Source organism: Bos taurus, chromosome 1 (assembly GCF_002263795.3).
Source record: "Bos taurus isolate L1 Dominette 01449 registration number 42190680 breed Hereford chromosome 1, ARS-UCD2.0, whole genome shotgun sequence".
NCBI classification, from domain to species: domain Eukaryota; kingdom Metazoa; phylum Chordata; class Mammalia; order Artiodactyla; family Bovidae; genus Bos; species Bos taurus.
The window spans coordinates 116,051,369-116,075,685 of record NC_037328.1 but is presented as its reverse complement, the minus strand read 5'-3'; the positions used below and the strand labels follow the sequence as shown (position 1 = coordinate 116,075,685).

At 38.5% G+C, this 24,317-nt stretch overlaps 2 pseudogenes; both read left to right on the top strand.

Annotated features, from left to right (window-relative positions):
* The first annotated feature begins 10,226 nt into the window (after nt 1-10,226).
* Nucleotides 10,227-10,887, top strand: LOC782222 (S-adenosylmethionine decarboxylase proenzyme-like; annotated as a pseudogene).
* LOC107132208 (arylacetamide deacetylase-like) lies at nt 10,880-12,398 on the top strand (annotated as a pseudogene).
* Nucleotides 12,399-24,317: the final 11,919 nt, after the last annotated feature.

Sequence of the window (24,317 nt, the reverse complement as noted above, 5' to 3'; positions counted from 1 at the left end):
GAGGTGGGAAGGGGGTTCATGATGGGGGACACATGTACACCCATGGCACATTCATGTCAATGAATGGCAAAAATCACTACAATGTTGTAAAGTAATGCCCCCAATTAAAATAAATAAATTAATTTTAAAAAGAACAAGAAACTAAAATCATGGTATCAGGTCCCATCACTTAATGGCAAATTGATGGGGAAACAATGGAAACAGTGACAGACTTTATTTTCAGAGGCTCCAAAATCACTGCAGATGGTGACTGCAGCCATGAAATTAAAAGACACTTGCTCCTTAGAAGAAAAGCTATGATAAACATAGACAGCATATTAAAAAGCAGAGACATTACTTTACCGACAAAGGTAGTCAAAGCTATGGTTTTTTCAGTAGTCATGTATGGATGTGAGTGTTGGACCATAAAGAAAATTGACGTTGAAGAATTGATGCTTTAAACTTTCATGTTGAAGACTCTTGAGAGTCCCTTGGACTGCAAGGAGTTCAAACCTAAAGGAAATCAGTGCTGAATATTTACTGGAAGGACTGATGCTAAAGCTGAAACTCCAATACTTTTGCCACCTGATTGGAAGAACTGACTCATTGGAAAAGACCCTGATGCTGGGAAAGATTGAAGGCAGGAGAAGAAGTGAACGACAGAGGATGAGATGGTTTGTTGGCATCACTAACTCAATGGACATGAGTTTGAGTTGGTGATGGAAAAGGAAGCCTGGCGTGCTGCAGTCCATGGGGTCACAAAGAGTCAGAGACGACTGAGCCACTGAACTGAACTGAGGTTGTGTAACAAAAAAAGCAGCCCAAGTTATCTTTATCCTGTTTCTACCAAAATACTCTGTTGTTTCCTAAAGACAACAGAACTACAAGTCATGCAGCCAAAATATGCACAACAGAGAAATTTTTTACCTCAAGGCAACGGCACCACACTCCAGTACTCTTGCCTGGAAAATCCCATGGACAGAGGAGCCTGGTAGGCTGCAGTCCATGGCGTCGTGAAGAGTCGGACACGACCGAGTGACTTCACTTTCACTTTTCACTTTCATACATTGGAGAAGGAAATGGCAACCCACTCCAGTATTCTTGCCTGGAGAATCCCAGGGACAGGGGAGCCTGGTGGGCTGCCGTCTATGGGGTCGCACAGAGTCGGACACAACTGAAGCGACTTAGCAGCAGCAGCAGCAACAACAACAACTGTAACTAAAATCCCCTGACTCCCCCCCACCTACACACACACACACACACACACACACACACCCAAATCAAAGAACTGGGATGTGACTGGAACCTGAATGTTAGAATCCTTTCAGAAGCAAAGAGTCCATTTTCCAAAAAGATTCAGTGCTGAAGCCCCTTTACCATCCTTACCATAAATGGTCACATTCTAAAACCTAATCAAAACCTGCCCCATAAGCATTTGTGCATATAAGCTTGTTCCCTCTGGCCTTTTAAATTTTGCCCTGAACCCTGAATTGTGCAGACAGATTTGAAGCCCGCCTATGTCCTTGCCCTTCAACCTGACAATAGAGCTTTTTCTTTTCTCAGAAGCCATTACCATAGTATTGGTTTCTATGCAGGTTGGGCAGCAAATCCTTTCTTGGTAACAGTCATGTCCATACTTGCCTACTATAAATAATGCTGCAATAAATATGGTTATACAGATATCCTAACATTGGTCTTGGCAATGATTTTTTGGATTTGACACCTAAATAAGTGCAGCAATAATAATAATAACAATAAAAGTGAGACTACATCAAACTAAAAAGTTTCTGCACAACAAAGGAAACCATCAACAAAATGAAAAGGCAACCTGTGAAATGGGAGAAAATATTTGCAGATGACTCTCCAATAAAGAGTTAATATCCAAAATACACAAATAACTCATGCAACTCAATAAAAAAAAGCTTTCTTTTGAAAGAAAAGTATTTGATTAGACATTTTTCAAAGGGAGCATAAAAATTGTTAATGGAAATAATCAACAATCTACAATAGGAATAGAAAAGAGTTTTACTTGAGCCAAACTGAGAATATAGCTTGGAAAAGCTATATCTCAAATCTGTATTTTGAGAAGCACTTGAATTATGCTCCACCACAGTATAAAATGGGAGAGACTTGTATAGGAAATACCACAAAGTTACAAAATTCTTTGTCAAGAATTAGGATTGGAGGCTGTCAAGAAGTAAGGGTGCTTGTTAAGCAAGAACTGAATTGAGTCTGAAATGGTTGCATAATTACAAGTGGAGACCTTGAGATCATAGGGTTGAAGCTGGCAGCTGCTAATGAAAGCGAGTAGAATCTTTTCGGGCCATCTCAGCTATCCAACTCCGTGTGTTCCCTCTCTCTTAAAGTATAAGCCTTTGCTTCAGACCTCACCTGAGTGTCAAACATCTCCCTCAAAATTAATAATTAGGAAACTGTGAACATATAGCAAGAAAGAATAGTCATTGGGCCAAGGAACTAGAAACACCTTTTGTTGTTTTGTTTTTATTGGGGTGCAATTGCTTGACAATGTTGTGTTAGTTTCTGCTGTACAGCTAAATGATACAGACTCTAGGTTTGTCATAGGAAAGATTAGAGACCTCTTCAAGAAAATTAGAGATACTAACAGAACATTTCATGCAAAGATGGGCTCGATAAAGGACAGAAATGGTGTGGACCTAACAGAAGTAGAAGATATTAAGAAGAGGTGACAAGAATACACAGAAGAACTGTACAAAAAAGAGCTTCACAACCCAGATAATCATGATGGTGTGATCACTCACCTAGAGCCAGACATCCTGGAATGTGAAGTCAAGTGAGCCTTAGAAAGCATCACTATGAACAAAGCTAGTGGAGGTGATGGAATTCCAGTGGAGCTATTCCAAATCCTGAAAGATGATGCTGTGAAAGTGCTGCACTCAATATGCCAGCCAATTTGGAAAACTCAGCAGTGGCCACAGGACTGGAAAAGGTCAGTTTTCATTCCAATCCCAAAGAAAGGCAATGCCAAAGATTTGCACTCATCATCAAACTACTGCACAATTGCACTCATCTCACATGCTAATAAAGTAATGCTCAAAATTCTCCAAGCCAGGCTTCAGCAATACATGGACCATGAACTTCCAGATGTTCAAGCAGGCTTTAGAAAAAGCAAAGGGACCAGAGATCAAATTGCCAACATCTGCTGGATCATCAAAAAAGCAAGAGAGTTCCAGAAAAACATCTATTTCTGCTTTATTGACTATGCCAAAGCCTTTGACTGTGTGGATCACTAGAAACTGTGGAAAATTCTGAAAGAGATGGGAATACCAGACCACCTGACCTGCCTCTTGAGAAACCTGTATGCAGGTCAGGAAGCAACAGTTAGAACTGGACATGGAACAATAGACTGGTTCCTAATAGGAAAAGGAGTACGTCAAGGCTGTGTATTGTCACCCTGCTTATTTAACTTCTATGCAGAGTACATCATGAGAAACGCTGGGCTGAATGAAGCACAAGCTGGAATCAAGATTGCCGGGAGAAATATCAATAACCTCAGATATGCAGATGACACCACCCTTATGGCAGAAAGTGAACAATAACTAAAGAGCCTCTTGATGAAAGTGAAAGAGAAGAGTGAAAAACTTGGCTTAAAGCTCAACATTCAGAAAACGAAGATCATGGCATCCAGTCCCATCACTTCATGGCAAATAGATGGGAAAACAGTTGTAACAGTGGGAGACTTTACTTTTCTGGGCTCCAAAATCACTGCAGATGGTGACTGCAGCCATGAAATTAAAAGATGCTTCCTCCTTGGAAGGAAAGGTATGACCAACCTAGACAACATATTAAAAAGGATGTCCTTTTATAACTTAAGTCTTTCTTTTGGCTCTGAGAATAATGTTTGCTTAGTTCTCCTGGTCATTGACTGTATTTAATACAAAATTATATATTTCATATTAATACTCCTATTGGATGACTGTATAAGTAAAGAATTACTGTCACTTATGGGAAATCATCATATGGTAATAAAGCATCTGGGTTTGTATATCTTCTGGTGGTATCACGACAGATTTTCTGAAAGATTGCAACTAAAACTTTTGGTGTCATATTGAATATTAATGTGCACTCTTGGATCAAAAACAGCTTTTGCATTTAGAATAGATGTGTATGTCTGTTTTATTTTAGGCCCTGTGTGCTGAAATACTGGGGCTAAACCAATTTATGGATTCATGGCATTCTTTTCAGGCTTTCAAAGCATTTCACCAATATCAGATGAAAATGTAACTGTGAAAGATACAACATTTAACAACATTCCTGTCCATATATATGTATGCTAATGGAAGCCAAAATCATTAAGAAGGGGATTGTTTTTTATCCATGGTGGTAGTTGCTGTTTGGGTAGTAATGATAAGGGTGATGTTTTGGAAGATTCACTTCATATAATATAAATTATTACTCTCATACTATGATCTATAAGTTAAATATCGTGTTTCTGCTTCTGAGACTCATTTCATTCAAGCAACATGAATTAATGGAGTTTTTGAAATCTCATTCTAAATAAATGTTTATTAACATTTGGATTTTAAAACATTTCTGTTACAAAAATTATGAGAGTTTCTGATCCTACCACTCACTAACAGAACTTATGAATTTTCCAGAATGAAGATGAAGCTCCTTAGAAAATAAAATCATTTCTTTGTCTTTTGAGCTTACTAACATATTGCTGCAAATATCTTATTTATCTTTCAAGACTCAAATGATTATACTTCAAGTATGCTTTCCCAGTGGCACCATATAGAGGTCAAAAAATGTTCAGTTTTTTAAATTAAATGTTAAAGTATAGTCTGCTTTCTTGAAATCATCTCCTGCTTAAGAGCATACAACTAAATAATGAGTTATGTTTTCTTTCTTATTTTTCCCTCAGCAACATTTCTATCCCTTTCCCAAATCAAAATGTATTCAGAAAAGTAGTTTTGTTTTTATGTTAAAAAGACTTTTAGGAAATTTTTTTTAAGGAAGGATATCACAATGGATAGGACTGTGGATTAAAAGTGAAAGTGAAGTTGCTCAGTCGTGTCTGACTCTTAGCGACCCCATGGACTACAGCCCACCAGGCCCTCCGTCCATGGGATTTTCCAGGCAAGAGTACTGGAGTGGGGTACCATTGAGCAAAATTCTATTCCAGGCCCAAGGTCCAAGGTACTGAGAGTGTGGTTTGCAAAGGAAAGACATGCCACTGTGCCCTGCTGGGTCTATACCCTGTGGTGGAGCAGTTACCAAAGAAATCCAAACAGTCCTTCTAATGTTGGAACCCTGAGCAGTGCCCCAGTTCCCTAGGTCTGAAGCGAGCTTGATTGCCAGTGTTCTAGGCTGCGTGACTTAGGGAGTGTTGGCATGAAACTATTAATATTTTCAAATGGTGCAAGAAGAGATGACAGCCACACTGTAGGACTAAAAATGGTCAGAGATACAAGAGAAACCTAGAAACAAGAGAATACCAGGAAAGAGGATGGAGTTGTCAATACCTAATGCTAAAGGCGTCCTGAAAAGTTAAAGAATGCCTCATGGACAATTTTATTGATTGCATGAGGGCAGAAATTATATAATGATGCTATGATAAATGAATAGTGAAAGAGATCTGAGGGCAAAGCTCTGCCAGCACACAAAAGGAGGAACAAGTCTTCCTAGGAGAGGGAAGAAGACTTCAGTGGAGAGGTTGTAAGTTAGTTGTAGGTATGTGGAGTTGATTGTATGAAAAGTAATTAAGGAAGTGCTGAAGGCAATGGCACCCCACTCCAGGGCTCTTGCCTGGAGAATCCCGTGGACGGAGGAGCCCAATAGGCTGCGGTCCATGGGGTCGCTAGGAGTCGGACACGACTGAGCGACTTCGCTTTCACTTTTCACTTTCATGCATTGGAGAAGGAAATGGCAACCCACTCCAGTGATCTTGCCTGGAGAATCCCAGGGGTGGGGAGCCTGGTGGGCTGCCCTCGATGGGGTCGCACAGAGTCGGACACGACTGAAGCGACTTAGCAGCAACTAAAAGATTACAATGAATAGGCAGTATTATTAACTGCTGTTGATATAGTGTGTTTCTAAAGTAAAAATTTTTTACCATGGCTAATTTGTCTTTCAAGTGGGCCCAAATGCTGAAAGCTTTGTTCCTCAAACTATTTTGATAGATTTGTACTTTATATGAGTGCTAATTCCCGAGACACACACACACATTCTCATAGAAAATATTTATACAAATTTGTAGTCTCTAGTCTACTAAAATCCTTTCTAAATTCTACCCAGAACCCTTGGGAGGTTTAATGAGAGATTTCTCCCCTATATCTCAACACTGCTGCCCACTCACACTATTTTATTTTCTTTTGTAATTTTGTTGTTGACCTGTATCTGTGCCTGTATACCTCATTGATGTGAGCACCTTAAAGTCAGAGAACATATCTCTACATATTTGCATTCCCAGCCTCTAACTACATGTCAGTTGCATTAAAGGCAGGTAAACAAAGCTAATTTGGACTAGGCAATTGAAAAATTTCTCAAATGGAAAAGAAAGCTGATTAGGGACAAATGAAAGGATCACCAAAGAGAATGATTCACATTCTATTGAGATGTGAATATGTGCATTGATCAACATGAAACTAGGGTTAGTTTTTTTTTTTTTCCTTTTGTTAGTATTTCACAATAAAGGGAAGAAATTTACAACATTGCCAGTAAACTTTATTCTTAACAGTACCATTTTTCAGTTGTTATTAGTAATCCATTATATTTTCTTTTATTTCAGATTATTATACCTATGACCTTCTGTCAAGATGGACAGCAGACAGATTGATACAGTTGTCACATCAACCAAGTCAGAGCTGTGTTCATTTGATTTTAGGCCCCGTGCCTTACATATCAACATACAGTCAGCTATATAGAGTGTCTTTTATGGCAAAAATTAATCCATGCCCCTGATGAGACTGACTATAAATAGAGAAACCTAATGCCAGAGGCCGTCCAGTCCAGCATTGGAGAAAAAAGACATACACATATTTCAAAAAGGAACAAACACCAGAAAGTTAAAAAGTTGTTCAAGGCTGCAGAATAACAGGAACTTAACTACTGGCTCTGGTTTTTTCCCCTATAATTAGTAGGGTACTAAGGAGGTGGACTTTGGGGCCAGAGGACTGGGATTGAATGTAGAGTCTGCAAATTGGTAACTGTGTGATATTTTAAAGGATGAGAACTCTAAATATTAATAATTTGCAAAATTCATCATTTATATGGGGATTAAATGTTATAATACCTGTTACAGTGCTTGGAATGGTGGCTAGAAGATAGTAATCCATTGAATAAAGCAACTATTACCATGTTAACTATGAAAGGTAAGACACAACCTATCTTAAAGTCCCTTTTAGAGCACTCTTTAGAAAGAGTAAGAAAAAGGTTTAAATTTTCTATAGAATATACTCTCTGTGAGAAGCTACTTAAAGCTTAGAAAATAAAGAACTAATGGACTAATGCAATTAAGATTATGTAAAATTTGAATAATTTTATAAAGTTGGAAAAATAACTGTGGAGAAACAAGTAATAATAATGACTGATTTTTTAAGAAATAGTATGGGAATTACCAAAACTAGTCATTCTGTAAATATTTGTTGCTAGCAAAAGATGGAGAAGGAAATGGCAACCCACTCCAGTACTCTTGCCTGGAAAATCCCACGGACAGAGGAGCCTGGTAGGCTGCAGTCCATGGGGTCATGAAGAGTCAGACACGCCTGAGCAACTTCACTTTCACTTTTCACTTTCATTCACTGGAGAAGGAAATGGCAACCCACTCCAGTATTCTTGCCTGGAGAATCCCAGGGACAGGGGAGCCTGGTGGGCTGCCATCTATGGGGTCGCACAGAGTTGGACACAACTGAAGTGACTTAGAAGCAGCAGCAGCAGCAAAAGATAGCAGCTAGAAAGTTTTCCCCCAAAATTGAACCAAATTGATCAAACTCTAAATTTTTATTATAAAAATGATATTCAGAGATTGCCAGTCACATTTTATGATTAGGAAAAATACATTTTTCAACAAATATGCTGTTGATAAAAACAAAATTTTACTTTTGATTGTGGATCAGAAGTGCCTGCCTTAGTTTAGTATATGACTAAGAATCAATGGTTATAGTACAGGGAACTCTACTCAATATTCTATATATTCTTTTGTAATAACCTATGTGGCAAAATTATCTGAAAAAGAATGGACATATGTACAACTGAACCACTTTACTATACACTTGAAACTAATACGTAAATCAACTATGTGCGTGCTAAGTCACTTTAGTCATGTCTGAGTCTTTGTGACCCCAAGGACTGTAGCCAGGTTCCTCTGTTCATGTGATTCTCCAGGCAAGAATACTTGAGTGGGTTGCCTTGCCCTTCTCTGGGGATCTTCCTGACCCAGGGATCAAACCTGTGTGTCTTATGTCTCCTGCATTGGCAGACAGGTCCTTTACTACTAGCACCACCTGGAGCACCCCAATAGAAAATAAAAATTAAATTAAAAATTTTTAATGGTAAATAAATCAGTGATTGTTTTTCTGTCTACAGCTACAGACCAACCCCAAAGTGCCATTTTCCAGTTCAGTTTGAAGATGTGTACATCGCATTGAAATGCTTTTTACACCCCCAAATTCTTGAAAGATGTGTAAATCCTGGAAGAATTGGTATCTCTGGAGACAGTACTAGAGGGAATTTAGCTGCAAGAGTGACCCAGCAGGTAAGATGCCCAGCATTTTCACTTAATAGGTTTTCTTTTATCTTTTATTAAAATTTTTGATTCTTACTTCTAAATTATAAATACAATGTCAGTATTTTTTCCTTTACTTATTTTGAGGAACACTGAGGTGAACAATTTTATACTTTAATACTTTTGCAAAATGCTGATATAATTTCCTGTATAGTATATAAGCATTTTTAAGAAAGAAAATCAATAAATTACAGCAATAACTATAATTAGGAAATCAAAGTATTTTATTTAATCTGAGTATATTCATAATATATATTCAGAATATTATATATTATAATATACTATAATATGTGTATGTATCTTACTAGAAGCAAATATAGGTCATCACTGAGAGAAGGCAACCTGATCCTAGGTCTCAATTTACTCCAAAAATTAATTTTTCATTTCAATAATCAATAGAAAGCTGAAGGTAAGCAGGTATATAGACAAAGATGAAAGTAAGAACTAGTTACAGGGGGAAAAAATCACCCAGATTCAGATATCATTATCCTTAGAAAAAATGTCTTAGTAGAATCTGTTTAGTAGAAATAAAAATATATTATAAAACTTAGAAATATGCTCATGGAAGAAGCTGTAAATTATGGATTATTCAAAAAATAAAGAAATAAAACTTAAATATACAAAAATATTAACCTTCAAAGTTAAGCATTTAATACAGACTTTAAGATTACTTGTAGAGCGGTTTTAGATTCATGGCAAAATTGAGAAGAAGACAAAAATTTCCAAACTACCCTCTGCCACACATACATAGCCACCTTCCTCATCAACATCTCCACCCAGAGTGATTCATTTGTTTCAGTTGACGAACTTATATTTACACATTATCATCATCCAAAGTTCATCGTTCACTCTTGGTTTTACAATGTAGATATTTGTTATTATATTGACTGCAATACAATATAGAAATTGGAAGACAGACCAGAAAAATTGTAATACTGAACAGCTAGATTAAAAGAAAATACAAAATGAAAATAGACATGTAAGCATATGGAGGAAAAGACTAATAGGAATATATCTTTCTAATCTGAGGACAAAATGAGGACATATATTTACAAAGAAAATTAAAGAGAATTCACTACCCAGCCTACTGTCGCTTTGGATTTTAAAGAGGATGATTTCAGGCAGAAGAACATTAACCCCAGGTGGAGGACCAAAAAGACAGGAAGGGGCTCTCCCAGTATGGTCCAATGTTAGCTAACACTTGCTGTGCTCTTTCTCACGGGGAAACAGTGGACTACAAGAGACAGCTGTATCTGACTCTATTCCCAACAAGCTCATGTTCGGGTTCCCACACCAAAAAAAAAGCCAGGAAATTTTTATTAATCCTTTTTTTTTTTTAAGTTAATATAAAGCTATGGCAAAAACGAACCTGAACTTTACTAACACAGCTGGAACAATCTGCAGTGGCGGCGTCATCTGTGGGAAAAGAGATTTAATGTAGTTGATTTTCTGTGGTTGTTGGTGGGTCACTAGTCTCACGGTTATGGAAGCTGCACATTTTTTGGAGGAAAACCAAGAAACTGCTGGAAGTTTGCTTCTCCATGCAGCAGCCCAACACAAACCAAGCATCTGGGGATCTTCTTACAATACCAAAATCAGAGTGGGTCATATTTTTGAAGACTGCAATATTCAATCATGTAACAGAAACTGACAAGCAGGAAGCTTATGTACTCAGTGAGAGTAGTATGTTTGTCGCTAACAGACCGTTCCATTTTGAAGACATATGGTACCATCCTCTGGCTGAAAGCACTGATTCCCTTGTTGAAATTTGCTAGGAATTACAGTGGATGTAGCTTAATTTAAAGCTTCTTTTATTCTCATAAGAATTTCATGAAGTTGTCTCACCAAGGGGACACCCCACAGGAATTTCCAGGCAAAAATAGACTTTTTAAATGCAGTTTTCCCAAATGGAACAGCATATTGTATGGGACACATGAATTCTGACTGTTGGTACTTTGTACACTTTGGATTTCCCAGAGAGTTGGGTCATCAATCAGCCAGATCAAACCCTGGAAGTTCTGATGAGTGAGCTTGACCCAGCAGTCAATTTAAAGAAGGAAATCATATGGTTATGTTAATAAGTGTGAACTGTTTACAGATAATACTCAGCATCTATAAATACAAAACAAATAGGAAATGGTGAATGGAAGAGAATTTCCTAACTTTGAAAAAAAGTATGTAAACAAAAACACTTAGAAGAAACATCATTCTTATTGGGTAGTTATTAAGTTTTCTCTTGAAAATTGGATGCACACTACCACTACCAAATTGTATCTGAAGTCCTGGTCAGTACTCTGAATGATGAGTGAGCGATACTATTTTTCAGTGTGATAATCAGTTTGCCTTCTCTTAAATAGGCCAGCACTTCAGGCATGTCCAAGACAAAGTTGGTAGTGTTTGGAAAAACAACCTTATGAAAGTCTGAAAATTTTAATTTATCCAAACATTACTGTGCAACAAAAAAGAAAAAAACATGGGTTACTAGATACATGTCTTATGACGGGTAGAATAATCATTTTGTCGCAATGTGCTCAGAAGCACATTGCAGGAAAATTAGCCTAGAAGAAAATGATAAAATTTTACTGTTGTTGGAAAGATAAGGACTAGACCTAGAAAAGATAGAGCAGTGCTGAAAAAAATTAAAAGTTTCACACTGTTTATAATCTTCCAAGATCAAACATCTCTTCAGTATGAGAGCTATCTCCTTCCCATCACAATGTTTGATGACATACTTAGATACTTAAAAGAGTCTTAAAAATGAAAAAGAGGATCAAACACCTGCAGGTTACATAAGTATGCAATTCATATTATAATAAAAGATACTTTAACAAGGTTTATAGGAGAGTACTGATTATTTTTGTTTTGAAAATTTAAGTTTATATTTAGTTTATGGGCATCTACTACTAAAATTTACTTGATATTAATATTTTTATTCTTTTACCAACTGTGTAAATATGTTATATATTTAAGGATTTTTAAATTTAAGAATGCCTTTTTTGCATTGTGTTTTTTTTCCATTAAAATGACTTATACAATCAACATATCCTAGTATTTTTCAGCTCTTAGACGATCCAAATGTCAAGATCAAACTCAGGGTTTGATCTTTAATATATCCTGTTCTTCAGAATTTTCATTTCGATTTACCATCATATTGAGAAAACGCACCTTAACCAGTTCTGTCGAAATCATTCATGGTCAGATTCTGGAGTGAATATATTACTACAGATAGATCAGTTAAGAAAGCAATGCTTTCCAAACAACTCATTCCTCTGGAAGCAAGCAATCTGTTCAAATTTAATTGGAGTTCTTTGCTCTCTGAGACGTTTAAGAAAGGTCACATTTATAAGACTCCAATTCATGGTAGTTTAGAGCTGGCTAAAAAATATCCAGGGATTCTAGATGTGACACTTCACCTTCACTAGCTGATAACCACCAGTTGTGTGGTCTACCTCTGACTTACTTATGTCACCACTTGTCAATATGATGTCTTAAGAGATTATGGCCTCATGTATGTTACTCAACTTCAGAATTCTGGAGTTCAAGTGGTCCATAACCACATAGAGGGTGCATTCCATGGAATACTTTCTTTTCTTTTTACTAAGGTTGGTTACACTGCATCAATCAGTATATTAATTGGCTACATGAAAACCTGTAGTAAAAATCTGATCAATATAAAAAATGTAAACCCTAGTGTTGTAGGAAAAGCCTGCAAAGAATTCACATTAAGAATGTGTGTTTTATAGATCAGTCTTCCTAAATCCACATGCATGTAATTGTTGTTATTGTCAATGAATGTTTTTATACATTAGTCTCAGAGTGGATTCACTCACTTTTGTTTCTCAGAATATATTATTTTCTTTTTCTGTTATCTTTTATTTTTTAGGCCGTGCCACATGGCATGGGGGATTTAGTTCCCTTAGTCCCAACCAGGGATCGAACACGCATCCCCTGCATTAAAATTGTGGAGTGTTATCCACTGGACTGCCAGGGAAATGAAGTGAAGTTGCTCAGTCATGTCCAACTCTTTGCAACCCCATGGACTGTAGCCTACAAGGCTCCTCTGTCCATGGAATTTTCCAGGCAAGAGTACTGGAGTGGGTTGCCATTTCCTTCTCCAGTCTGTTATTTTTATCATTTTTAAAAGGCTAGGTTTCTTACATTCCTTTCATTTTCCTTGCTTGATAAATGTTATTTCAGCTAGAAGAAATATGTGCTAGTTTATTACAAAGGATTTACTCAGCATGATTTCAGGTCCTTGGAGAAGATCCATTTATTGCTAGCATGAAGTTGTTGCTGATGTTGCTATTTAGTCACTAAGTCATGTCTGACTCTTGTGACCCCATGGATGGTAGCCTGCCAGACTCCTCTGACCATGGGGTTTCCAAGGCAAAAAATTCTGGAGTGGGTTGCCATTTCCTTCTCCAGGGGATCATCCTGACCCAGGAATCGAACCTCCATCTCCTACATTGTCAAGCAGATTCTTCACCCTGAGCAACCAGGGAAGCCCAAACACTGTCATTGGATTTCCCTTCGCTGGTGGTCAAGTGGTTAAGAATCTGCCTGCCAATGCAGGGAACACGAGTTCGTCCCTGGTCCTGGATGATTCCACATGCTGCCAAGAAACTAAGCTCGTACACTAAAACTATTGAGCCCAAAACAGCAAAGTTAGCTGAGGATGTTTATATAAAACAAGCAAAATCATTGCTAAATAAATGAATGGATATGAATCTGACAAGAACAGTGGCCCAGAAGCATAATTTATGTATTATTTTTATGTATATTCTCTAAAATTTTTACCTCAGCTCAGTCACTCAGTCGTGTCCAACTCTTTGTGACCCCCATGGACTGCCACATGCCAGGCTTCCCTGTCCATCACCAACTGCCAGAGCTTACTCAAACTTATGTCCATGGAGCTGGTGATGCCATCCAACTATCTTATCCTCTGTCATCCCCTTCTTCTCCCGCCTTCACTCTTTCCAAGCATCAGGGTCTTTTCCAATGAGTCAGTTCTTTGCATCAGGGGGCCAAAGTATTGGAGCTTCAGCATTGGTCCTTCCAATGAATATTCAGGACTGATTTCCTTTACGTTTCACTGACTGGATCTCCTTGCAGTCCAAGGAACTCAAGGGTCTTCCCCAACACCACAGTTCAAAAGCATCAATTCCTCAGCACTCAGCTTTCTTTATACTCCAAATCTCATATCCATTACTACTAGAAAAACCATAGCTTTGACTAGATGGACCTTTCTTGGCAAGTATGTCTCTGCTTTTTCACATACTGTCTAGGTTGGTCATAACTTTTCTTCCAAGGAGCAAGTATCCTTTAATTTCATGGCTGCAGTTACCATCTGCAGTGATTTTGGGGTCCAAAAAAAGTCTGTCACTGTTTCCATTGTTTCCCCATCTATTTGCCATGAAGTGATGGGAAAAGATTCCATGATCTTAGTTTTCTGAATGTTGACTTTTAAGCCAACTTTTTCACTCTCTTTCACTTTCATCAAGAGGCTCTTTAGTTATTGTTCACTTTCTGCCATGAGGATAATGTCATCTGAATATCTGAGGTTATTGATATTTTTCCCGGAAATCTTGATTCCAGCTTGTGCTTCATCCGGCCTGGCATTGCACATGATGTACTCTCATGTAAGTTAGATAAGCAAGGTGACTATATACAGCCTTGACATACTCCTTCCCTAATTTGAAACCAGTCTGTTGTTCCATGTCCATGTTCATGTTGCTTCTTGACCTACATACAGATTTCTCAGGAGGCAGATAAGATGGTCTGGTATTCCCACCTTTTGAAGAATTTTCCACAGTTTTTTGTGGTCCACACAGTCAAAGGCTTTGGTGTACTCAGTAAAGCAGAAGTACATGTTTTTCTGGAACTCTCTTGCTTTCTCTATGATCCAACGAATGTTTGCAATTTGATCTCTGGTTCCTCTGCCTTTTCTAAATCCAGCTTGAACATCTGAAAGTTCATGGTTCATGTACTGTCGAAGCCTAGCTTGGAGGATTTTGAGCATTACTGTTCTAGCATGTGAGATGAGTGTAATTGTGTGGTAGTTTGAACATTATACCAGAAGCAGAAGATATTGAGAACAGGTGTCAAGAATACACAGAAGAACTATACAAAAAAGATACTGACCCAGATAATCACAATGATATGATCACTCACCTAGGCCAGACATCCTGGATTGTGAAGACAAGTGGGTCTTAAGAAGCATCTCTACGAACAAAGCTAGAGAAGGTGATGGAATTCCGGTTGATCTATTTAAAATCCTGAAAGATGATGCCGTGACAATGCTGTACTCAATATGCCAGCAAATTTGGAACACTCAGCACTGGCCACAGGACTGGGAAAGGTCAGTTTTCATTCCAGTCCCAAAGAAAGGCAATGCCAAAAAATGCTCAAACTACCACACAATTGCACTCATCTCACATGCTAGTAAAGTAATGCTCAAAATTCTCCAAGCCAGGCTTCAACAGTACATGAACCGTGAAATTCTAGATGTTCAAAAACTGGTTTTAGAAAAGGCAGAGGAACTAGAGATCAAATTGCAAACATTCATTGGATCATTGAAAAATCAAAGGAGTTCCAGAAAAACATCTATTTCTGCTTTATTGACTACTCCAAAGCCTTTGACTGTGTGGATTACAACAAATTGTGGAAAATTCTGAAAGAGATGGGAATACCAGATCACCTGACCCGCCTCTTGAAAAATCTGTATGCAGCTCATGAAGTGACAGTTAGAACTGGACATGGAACAACACACTGGTTCCAAATAGGAAAAAGAGTATTTCAAGGCTGTATATTGTCACCCTGCTTATTTAACTTCTATGCAGAGTACATCATGAGAAACACTGGGCTGGAGGAAGCACAAGCTGGAATCAAGATTGCCAGGAGAAATATCAATAACCTCAGATATGCAGATGACACCACCCATATGGCATAAAGCGAAGAATAACTAAAGAGCCTCTTGATGAAAGTGAAAAAGGAGAGTGAAAAGTTGACTTAAAGCTCAACATTCAGAAAACTAAGATCATGGCATCCAGTCCCATCACTTCATGACAAATAGATGGGAAACAGTGGAAAGAGAAAGAGACTTTATTTTGGGGGGCTCCAAAATCACTGCAGATGGTAACTGCAGCCATGAAATTAAAAGACACTTGCTCCTTGGAAGATAAGTTATGACCAATCTAGATGGCATATTAAAAAGCAGAGACATTGCTTTACCAACAAAGATCTGTCTAGTCAAGGCTATAGCTTTTTCAGCAGTCTGTGAGAGCTGGACTATAAAGAAAGCTGACCACCAAAGAATTGATACTTTTGAACTGTGGTGTTGGAGAAGACCTTTAAGAGTCCCTTGGACTGCGAGGAGATCAAACCAGTCCATTCTAAAGGAAATTAGTGCTGAATATTCATTGGAAGAACTGATGCTGAAACTGAAACTCCAATACTTTGGCCACCTGATGCGAAGAACTGACTCATTTGAAAAGACCCTGATGCTGGGAAAGACTGAAGGCAGGAGAGAAGGGGACAACAGAGGATGAGATGGTTGGATGGCATCTCTGACTCAATGGGCATGAGTTTGAGTAAACTCTGGGCGTTGGTGATGGACATGGAGGCCTGGCATGCTGTAATCCATGGGGTCGCAAAGAGTCGTACACGACTGAGTGACTGAACTGAACTGAAGTGATTTCATATTCCCTGGTTCCCTGGTGGCTCAGATGGTAAAGAGTCAGCCTGCAGTGCAGGAGAATGGGGTTCATTCCCTGTGTTGGAAAGATCCTCTGGAGAAGGAAATAGCAACACAGTCCAGTATTCTTGCCTGGAAAATCCCGTGGACAGAGGAGCCTGACAGGCTACCATCCATGGGGTCACAAAGTGTCAGACACGACTGAGCGACTTCACTTTCTTCTTTTCTTCTTATTTCGTATTTAAGGCTGTTACAAATTGCAATAATTTATTTGTAATTTTCATTTTCTTATTATTGATATCAGGAATATAGAAGCGCAATTGCTTATATATATACATAGATCTTATATCTCAATAAGTTGTTTTAATTTGCTTAGTAGTTCTAAAACTTCTCAATGAAATATTTATGACTTTCTATGTAGATAATCCTGCCATCTGTGAATAATTATCCTTAAAAATCTGCTTACTTTTTATACATCTTTCTTGTCTTATTGCACTGCCGAGGACCTCCAGTATAACGTTAGGGAAAGAAAGAGTGGCGAGAAAGGATATTTTTTTTTGTTTTTTCCAGTGTTCAGATTTTAATTATTGGATATCAAGTCTACTATTTAAGTGTTTGATATTAGGTCTGTACTTTGGAGTTGCTTTTTACCAGTGTGTATATTCTCTTCTCCTTCAAGTTTCACTGGGACAAGAAAATAATTGCTGAATTTTGTCTAATATGGATGCTACATAAATTGATAGGATTGTAAGCTTTTTTTCCCCTTTATTCAGTTTATCTGGTTGTTTAATCTGCAAGGTTAATTTTTGTACTCCAGAGATGAAGTCCATAATGGCATACAATACTTTATTACTTTCTTTTACTTTTTATTACTTTTTCTTTCTTTCTTTGTTAAGAACAGATTTTTATTCCAATTAGAGACTCTTAATTGTGCTCCATAAGCATCAGGGTACATGAAAGTCAGTAAATGACTTTGTAAATAAAACTCCTCATTTTTATCAACTGCCATCATGACTCCTCTGCTCTCTGCTGAAGAAGAGAAAGCATCAATGCAAAGTTCTGTCAGGTGGGGTAGAAATGCACAACAAAGAACACAGCACAAAGTCCTTTCATGTGTGAATTCCCCCCCAGCCCACAAGACCAACACTGTATCATCCTGTTCAATATATTACCAAGCCTATTATATTGATAAAGGTCTTTGAAAACCTTTGTTAGCAGAGCAGGAATAGAGAATGCACACATGGACACAGAGGAAGGGAGGGAAGGGTGAGACAAAGTGGGAGAATAGCACTGACATACACTTGTGGGAACCTCCTGTATAGCACAGGGAACTTAGCTTGGTCACTACTTAGCTTGTAGTGTCCTAGAGGGGTCAGATGAGGGTGGGTGGTAGGGAAATTCAAGAGGGAGAGGATATATGTATACATATAGATGATTCACTTAGTTTTACAACAGAAATTAACACAATGTTGTAAAGCAATTATACTCCAATTTTCAAAAGGTAATGATTTGGAAAACGTGAACATGTAGCAACTAAGAATAGCTATTGGGCCAGAAACTAGTAACACTTTAGAAAATAGATCAGCCATACAGCAGGGATATAGAACATGATAACATGCCTCCCAGAACATGATAACCCTGTCTGAAACACATTTCTAAGTTGCTTTTTTAAAAATATGTGTGTATTTATTTGATTGCACCAGGGTTAAGAAACAGCACATAAGCTCTAGTTCCCTGACTATACTGAACCTGGGTGCCCAGTGTTGGGAGCACAGAGTCTTAGACCATGGACCCCGGGAAAGTTCCTCCTAAATTGTTTTTACAGACACCAGACTCCAACACTAGGAAACTGTTAACCACAAGTACATAAACCTCAGACTGGTTGGTACCATAAGGTTGATGATGTTGATCCAAGTATCTCCCTTAGCCAGCAACCAATCAGAAAAAAGATCCAAAGTCTTATCAGGCACCCTGCAACCCACCACTAATGTTGCCTTTAAAAACCCTTCCCTGAAAGTCACTGGGGATTTCACGTATTCTGAGCACTGACTGCTCATTCTCCTTGCTTCAGTTCAGTTCAGTCACTCAGTCATGTCCCACTCTTTGTGACCCCATGGACTGCAGCACACCAGGCTTCTCTGTCCATCACCAACTTCTGGGACTTATTCAAACTCATGTCCATTGTGTCAGTGATGAAATCCAACCATCTCATCCTCTGTCATCCCTTTTTCCTCCCACCTTCAATCTTTCCCAGCATCAGGGTCTTTTCAAATGAGTCAGTTCTTCACATCAGGTGACCAGAGTATTGGAGCTTCAACTTCAACATCAGTCCGCCCAATGAACATTCAGGGCTGATTTCATTTAGGATGGTTTGATCTCCTTGCAGTCCAAGGGACTCTCAAGAGTCTTCTCCAACAACACAGTTCAAAAGCATCAATTCTTCTTTACTCAACTTTCTTTATAGTCCAACTCTCATATCCTTACATGACTACTGGAAAAATCACAACCTTGACTAGATGGATCTTTGTTGGTCAAGTAATGTCTCTGCTTTTTAATATGCTATCTAGATTGGTCATAACTTTTCTTCCAAGGAGCAAGCATCTTTTAAGGCAAACCATTCAATATCACACTAATCCAAGTCTATGCCCCAGCCAGTAATGCTGAAGAAGCAAAAATTGAATGGTTATATGAAGACCTATAAGACCTTTTAGAACTAACACCACCCCCCCCCCAAAAAAGATGTCCTTTTCATTACAGGGGACTGAAATGCAAAAGTAGGAAGTCAAGAAACACCTGGACTAACAACCAAATCTGGCCTTGGAGTACAGAATGAAGCTGGGCAAAGGCCAACAGAATTTTTCCAAGAGAACTCACTGGTCAAAGCAAACACCCTCTTCCAACAACAAAAGAGAAGGCTCTACACATGGACTTCATCAGATGATCAACACTGAAACCAGATTGATTATATTCTTTGCAGCCAAAGATGGAGAAGCTCTATAGAGTCAGTGAAAACAAGACTGGGAGCTGACTGTGGCTCAGATCATGAACTCCTTATTGTAAAATTCAGGCTTAAATTGAAGAAAGTAGGGAAAACCACTAGACCATTCAGGTATGACCTAAATTAAATTGCTTACCATTATACAGTAGAAGTGACAAATAGATTCAAGGGACTAGATCTGATAGAGTGCCTGATGAACTATGGATTGGAGGTTTGTGACATTGTACAGGAGACAGGGATCAAGACCATCTCCAAGAAAAGGAAATGCAAAAAAACAAAATGGCTCTCTGAGGAGGCCTTACAAATAGCTTTGAAAAGAAGAGAAGTGAAAAATAAAGGAAAAAAGGAACGATATACCCATTTGAATGCAGAGTTCCCAAGAATAGCAAGGAGAGATAAGAAAGTCTTCCTCAGTGATCAGTGCAAAGAAATAGAGGAAAACAATAGAAAGAGAAAGAGTAGAGATCTCCTTGCTTGGCACCATGCAATAAATGCTGTACTTTCCTTTACCACAATCCGGGGTCAGTTGATTGACTTTGCTATGTGTTGGGTAAGCAGACCCCAATCTATGTTCACTAACACTAGCAGATGATGTTCTGAGGATGACCGATGTTGTCCTTTAATTTTATGTAGTTCAGAAAGTTCAACTTTTCAATGATGCAGGAACATGTCCAAAACCACATGTATGATGGCCACCCGGCCCCATTTCGGATGCCTGAACCACAGTTTTATATCTTGTCAAAACAAAGAACAGACATCAAACATGACTCTTACATTCCTTCAAGGTTTCAAAAGAGACAGAATAGCATGTACATAGTAAGACAGCACAACATTTGTAAAGAAAACCTCATGTTCAGTAGTACTAGCATTAGCGAAATAGGAAGGGGAGCATTTATCTCTACCTTCAAATTTGGACATCCTAAACAATCTGGTGACTGCATTCTTTTTTTAAATTGGTTAAAACAGATGGATGTTTGACAGGCCATAAGACAGATTGTTCTATTTGGCAGAAAGTTCAAGCCAAACCATGTATAATCCAGGGTGACTTCCGCATATCACAGTATATGAAAATTTCTTCCATCAAAATGATCACCAAGTACATGAAAAGGTACTCAATATGACTAATCGTCAGGGAAATAACAATTCAATTAGTGAGATATCACCGCACACCAGTTTGGAGGGTGATTTTTTAAAAAACCAAGAGAGAAAGGTGAAGATGTTGAGAAAAGGGAAACCCGATCCCATGTTAGAAGGAATGTAAACTGGTTCCTCCACCAAGAAAAATGTTATGCATTTTCTTCAAGAATTTATTTCTAATTAGTAGCATGTTAATGCAGAAGTTTAGTTTTCATGTATCTGTTTTAATCTGAGAAAGGTTTGCCTTCGATAGGCAAGATATTTCTCACAAATTTTATTACTTATACTATTACTAAATTCACCTGAATGTCTTTAAAATTAAAGTATGTATTTTAAGGGAGAAACTGTTAAACAAAGCAAGAAGAAAGAGACAGTGACAGATAGAGAAGTGTAATAGTTGATCTTTAAACATTTCACCCTGAGTCTTAACCTGCTCTTTCATCCTGTCCAATGCCTTCTCCCTGTTGTCAAGTAATAAAACAACTATAAGAAAATTTGTTTCTTTTTGTTTTAACACTGAGTTAAGCGCCAGGCAGAGAACACATACCAGGTAAGAAATTCAGTTAGTCATTTTCAGAGGAGGAAAAGCAGATGTTTTTAAGAACTAAAGAGTGAAAGGGCATACTCCACAATGATTATGGGCATTAAGAACTGAAATGCAGCTGTTTATGTGGTACTGATGACTCTGGCGTGCTGCGATTCATGGGGTCGCAAGAGTCAGACACGACTGTGCGACTGATCTGATCTGATGACCCCATAGGTTAGTATACAAGGCCCCTTGATCAATTGTCAGGAAAGAATTTCTAGTTAAATTCAGGTCAGTCAGTCAGTCAGTTCAGTCGCTCTGTCATGTCTGACTCTTTGTGACCCCATGAATTGCATCATGCCAGGCCTCCTTGTCAATCACCAACTCCCGGAGTTCACTCAAACTCATGTCCATGGAGTTGGTGATGCCATCCAGCCATCTGATCCCCTGTCCTCCCCTTCTCCTCCTGCCCCCAATCCCTCCCATCATCAGAGTCTTTTCCAATGAGTCAATTCTTCACATCAGGTGGCCAAAATATTGGAGTTACAGCTTTAGCATCAGTCCTTCCAATGAACACACAGGACTGATCTCCTTTAGAATGGACTGGTTGGATCTCCTTTTAGTCCAAGGGACTCTCAAGAGCCTTCTCCAACACCACAGTTCAAAAGCATCAATTCTTCAGTGTTCAGCTTTCTTCACAGTTGAACTCTCACATCCATACATGACCACTGGAAAAACCACAGCCTTGACTAGACAGACTTTTGTTGGCAAAGTAATGTCTCTGCTTTTGAATATGCTATCTATGTTGGTTATAATTTTCCTTCCAAGGAGTAAGCATCTTTTAATTTCATAGCTGCAATCACCGTCTAAAGTGATTTTGGAGCCGAAAAAAATAAAGTCTACAACCGTTTCCACTGTTTCCCCATCTATTTCCCATGAAGTGATGGGACTGGATGCCATGATCTTAGTTTTCTGAATGTTGAGCTTAAAGCCAACTTTTTCACTCTCCTCTTTCACTTTCATCAAGAGGCTTTTTAGTTCCTCTTCACTTTCTGCCATAAGGGTGGTGTCATCTGCATATCTGAGGTTATTGATATTTCTCCCACCAATCTTGATTTCAGCTTGTGCTTCTTCCAGTCCAGCGTTTCTCATGATGTACTCTGCATATAAGTTAAATAAACAGGGTGACAATATACAGCCTTGGCGAACTCCTTTTCCTATTTGAAACCAGTCTGTTATTCCATGTCCAGATCTAACTGTTGCTTCTTGACCTGCATTATAGGTTTCTCAAAAGACAGGTCAGGTGGTCTGGTATTCCCATCTCTTTCAGAATTTTCCACAGTTTATTGTGATCTACACAGTCAAAGGCTTTGGCATAGTCAATAAAGCAGAAATAGATGTTTTTCTGAAACTCTCTTGCTTTTTTGATGATCCAGTGGATGTTGGCAATTTGATCTCTGGTTCCTCTGCCTTTTCTAAAACCAACTTGAACATCTGGAAGTTCACGGTTCATGGATTACTGAAGACTGGCTTGGAGAATTTTGAGCATTACTAAACTACCGTGTGAGATGTGTGCAATTGTGCAGTAGTTTGAGCGTTCTTTGGCATTGCCTTTCTTTGGAATTGGAATGAAAACTGACCTTTTGCAGTCCTGTGGCCACTGCTGAGTTTTCCAAATTTGCTGGCATATTGAGTGCAGCACATTCATGGCATCATCTTTCAGGATTTGAAATAGCTCAACTGGAATTCCATCACCTCCACTAGCTTTGTTCGTAGTGATGCTTTTTAAGGCCCACTTGACTTCACATTCCAGGATGTCTGGCTCTAGGTGAGTGATCACACCATCGTGATTATCTGGGTCGTGAAGCTCTTTTTTGTACAGTTCTTCTGTGTATTCTTGCCACCTCTTCTTAATATCTTCTGTTTCTGTTAGGTCCATACCATTTCTGTCCTTTATTTAGCCCATCTTTGCATGAAATATGCCGTTTGTATCTCTAATTTTCTTGAAGAGATCTCTAGTCTTTCCCATTCTGTTATTTTCCTCTATTTCTTTGCATTGATCGCTGAAGAAGGCTTTCTTATCTCTTCTTGCTATTCTTTGGAACTCTGCATTCAAATGGGTGTATCGTTCCTTTTCTCCTTTGCTTTTCACTTCTCTTCTTTTCACACTATTTGTAAGGCCTCCCCAGATGGCCATTTTGCTTTTTTGCATTTCTTTTCCATGGGGATGGTCTTGATCCCTGTCTCCTGTACAATGTCATGAACCTCATTCCACAGTTCATCAGGCACCCTATCTATCAGATCTAGTCCCTTAAATCTATTTCTCACTTCCACTGTATAATCATAAGGGGTTTGATTTAGGTCATACCTGAATGATCTAGTGGTTTTTCCTACTTTCTTCATTTTAAGTCTGAATTTGGCAATAAGGAGTTCATGATCTGAGTCACAGTCAGCTCCCGGTCTTGTTTTCGCTGACTCTATAGCACTTCTCCATCTTTGGCTGCAAAGAATATAATCAATCTGATATTGGTGTTCACCATCTGGTGATGTCCATGTGTAGAGTCTTCTCTTGTGTTGTTGGAAGAGGGTGTTTGCTATGACCAGTGCATTTTCTCGGCGAAACTCTATTAGCCTTTGCCCTGCTTCATTTCATATTCCAAGGCCAAATTTTCCTGTTACTTCAGGTGTTTCTTGACTTCCTACTTTTCCATTCCAGTCCCCTTTAAAGAAAAAGACATCTTTTTTGGGGGGGTGTTAGTTCTAAAAGGTCTTGTAGGTCTTCATAGAACAGTTCAGCTTCTTCAGCGTTACTGGTTGGGGCATAGACTTGGATTACTGTGATATTGAATGGTTTGCCTTGGAAATGAACAGAGATCATTCTGTCATTTTTGAGATTGCATCCAAGTACTGCATTTTGGGCTCTTTTGTTGACCATGATGGCTACCCCATTTCTTCTAAGGGATTCCTGCCCACAGTAGTAGATACAATGGTCATCTGAGTTAAATTCACCCATTCCAGTCCATTTTAGTTTTCTGATTCCTAGAATGTTGACATTCACTTTTGCCATCTCCTGTTTGACCACTTCCAATTTGCCTTGATTCATGGACCTAACATTCCAGGTTCCTATGCAATATTGCTCTTTACAGCACCGGACCTTGCTTCTATCACCAGTCACATCCACAACTGGGTTTTTTTTTCTTTCTTTGGCTCCATCTCTTCA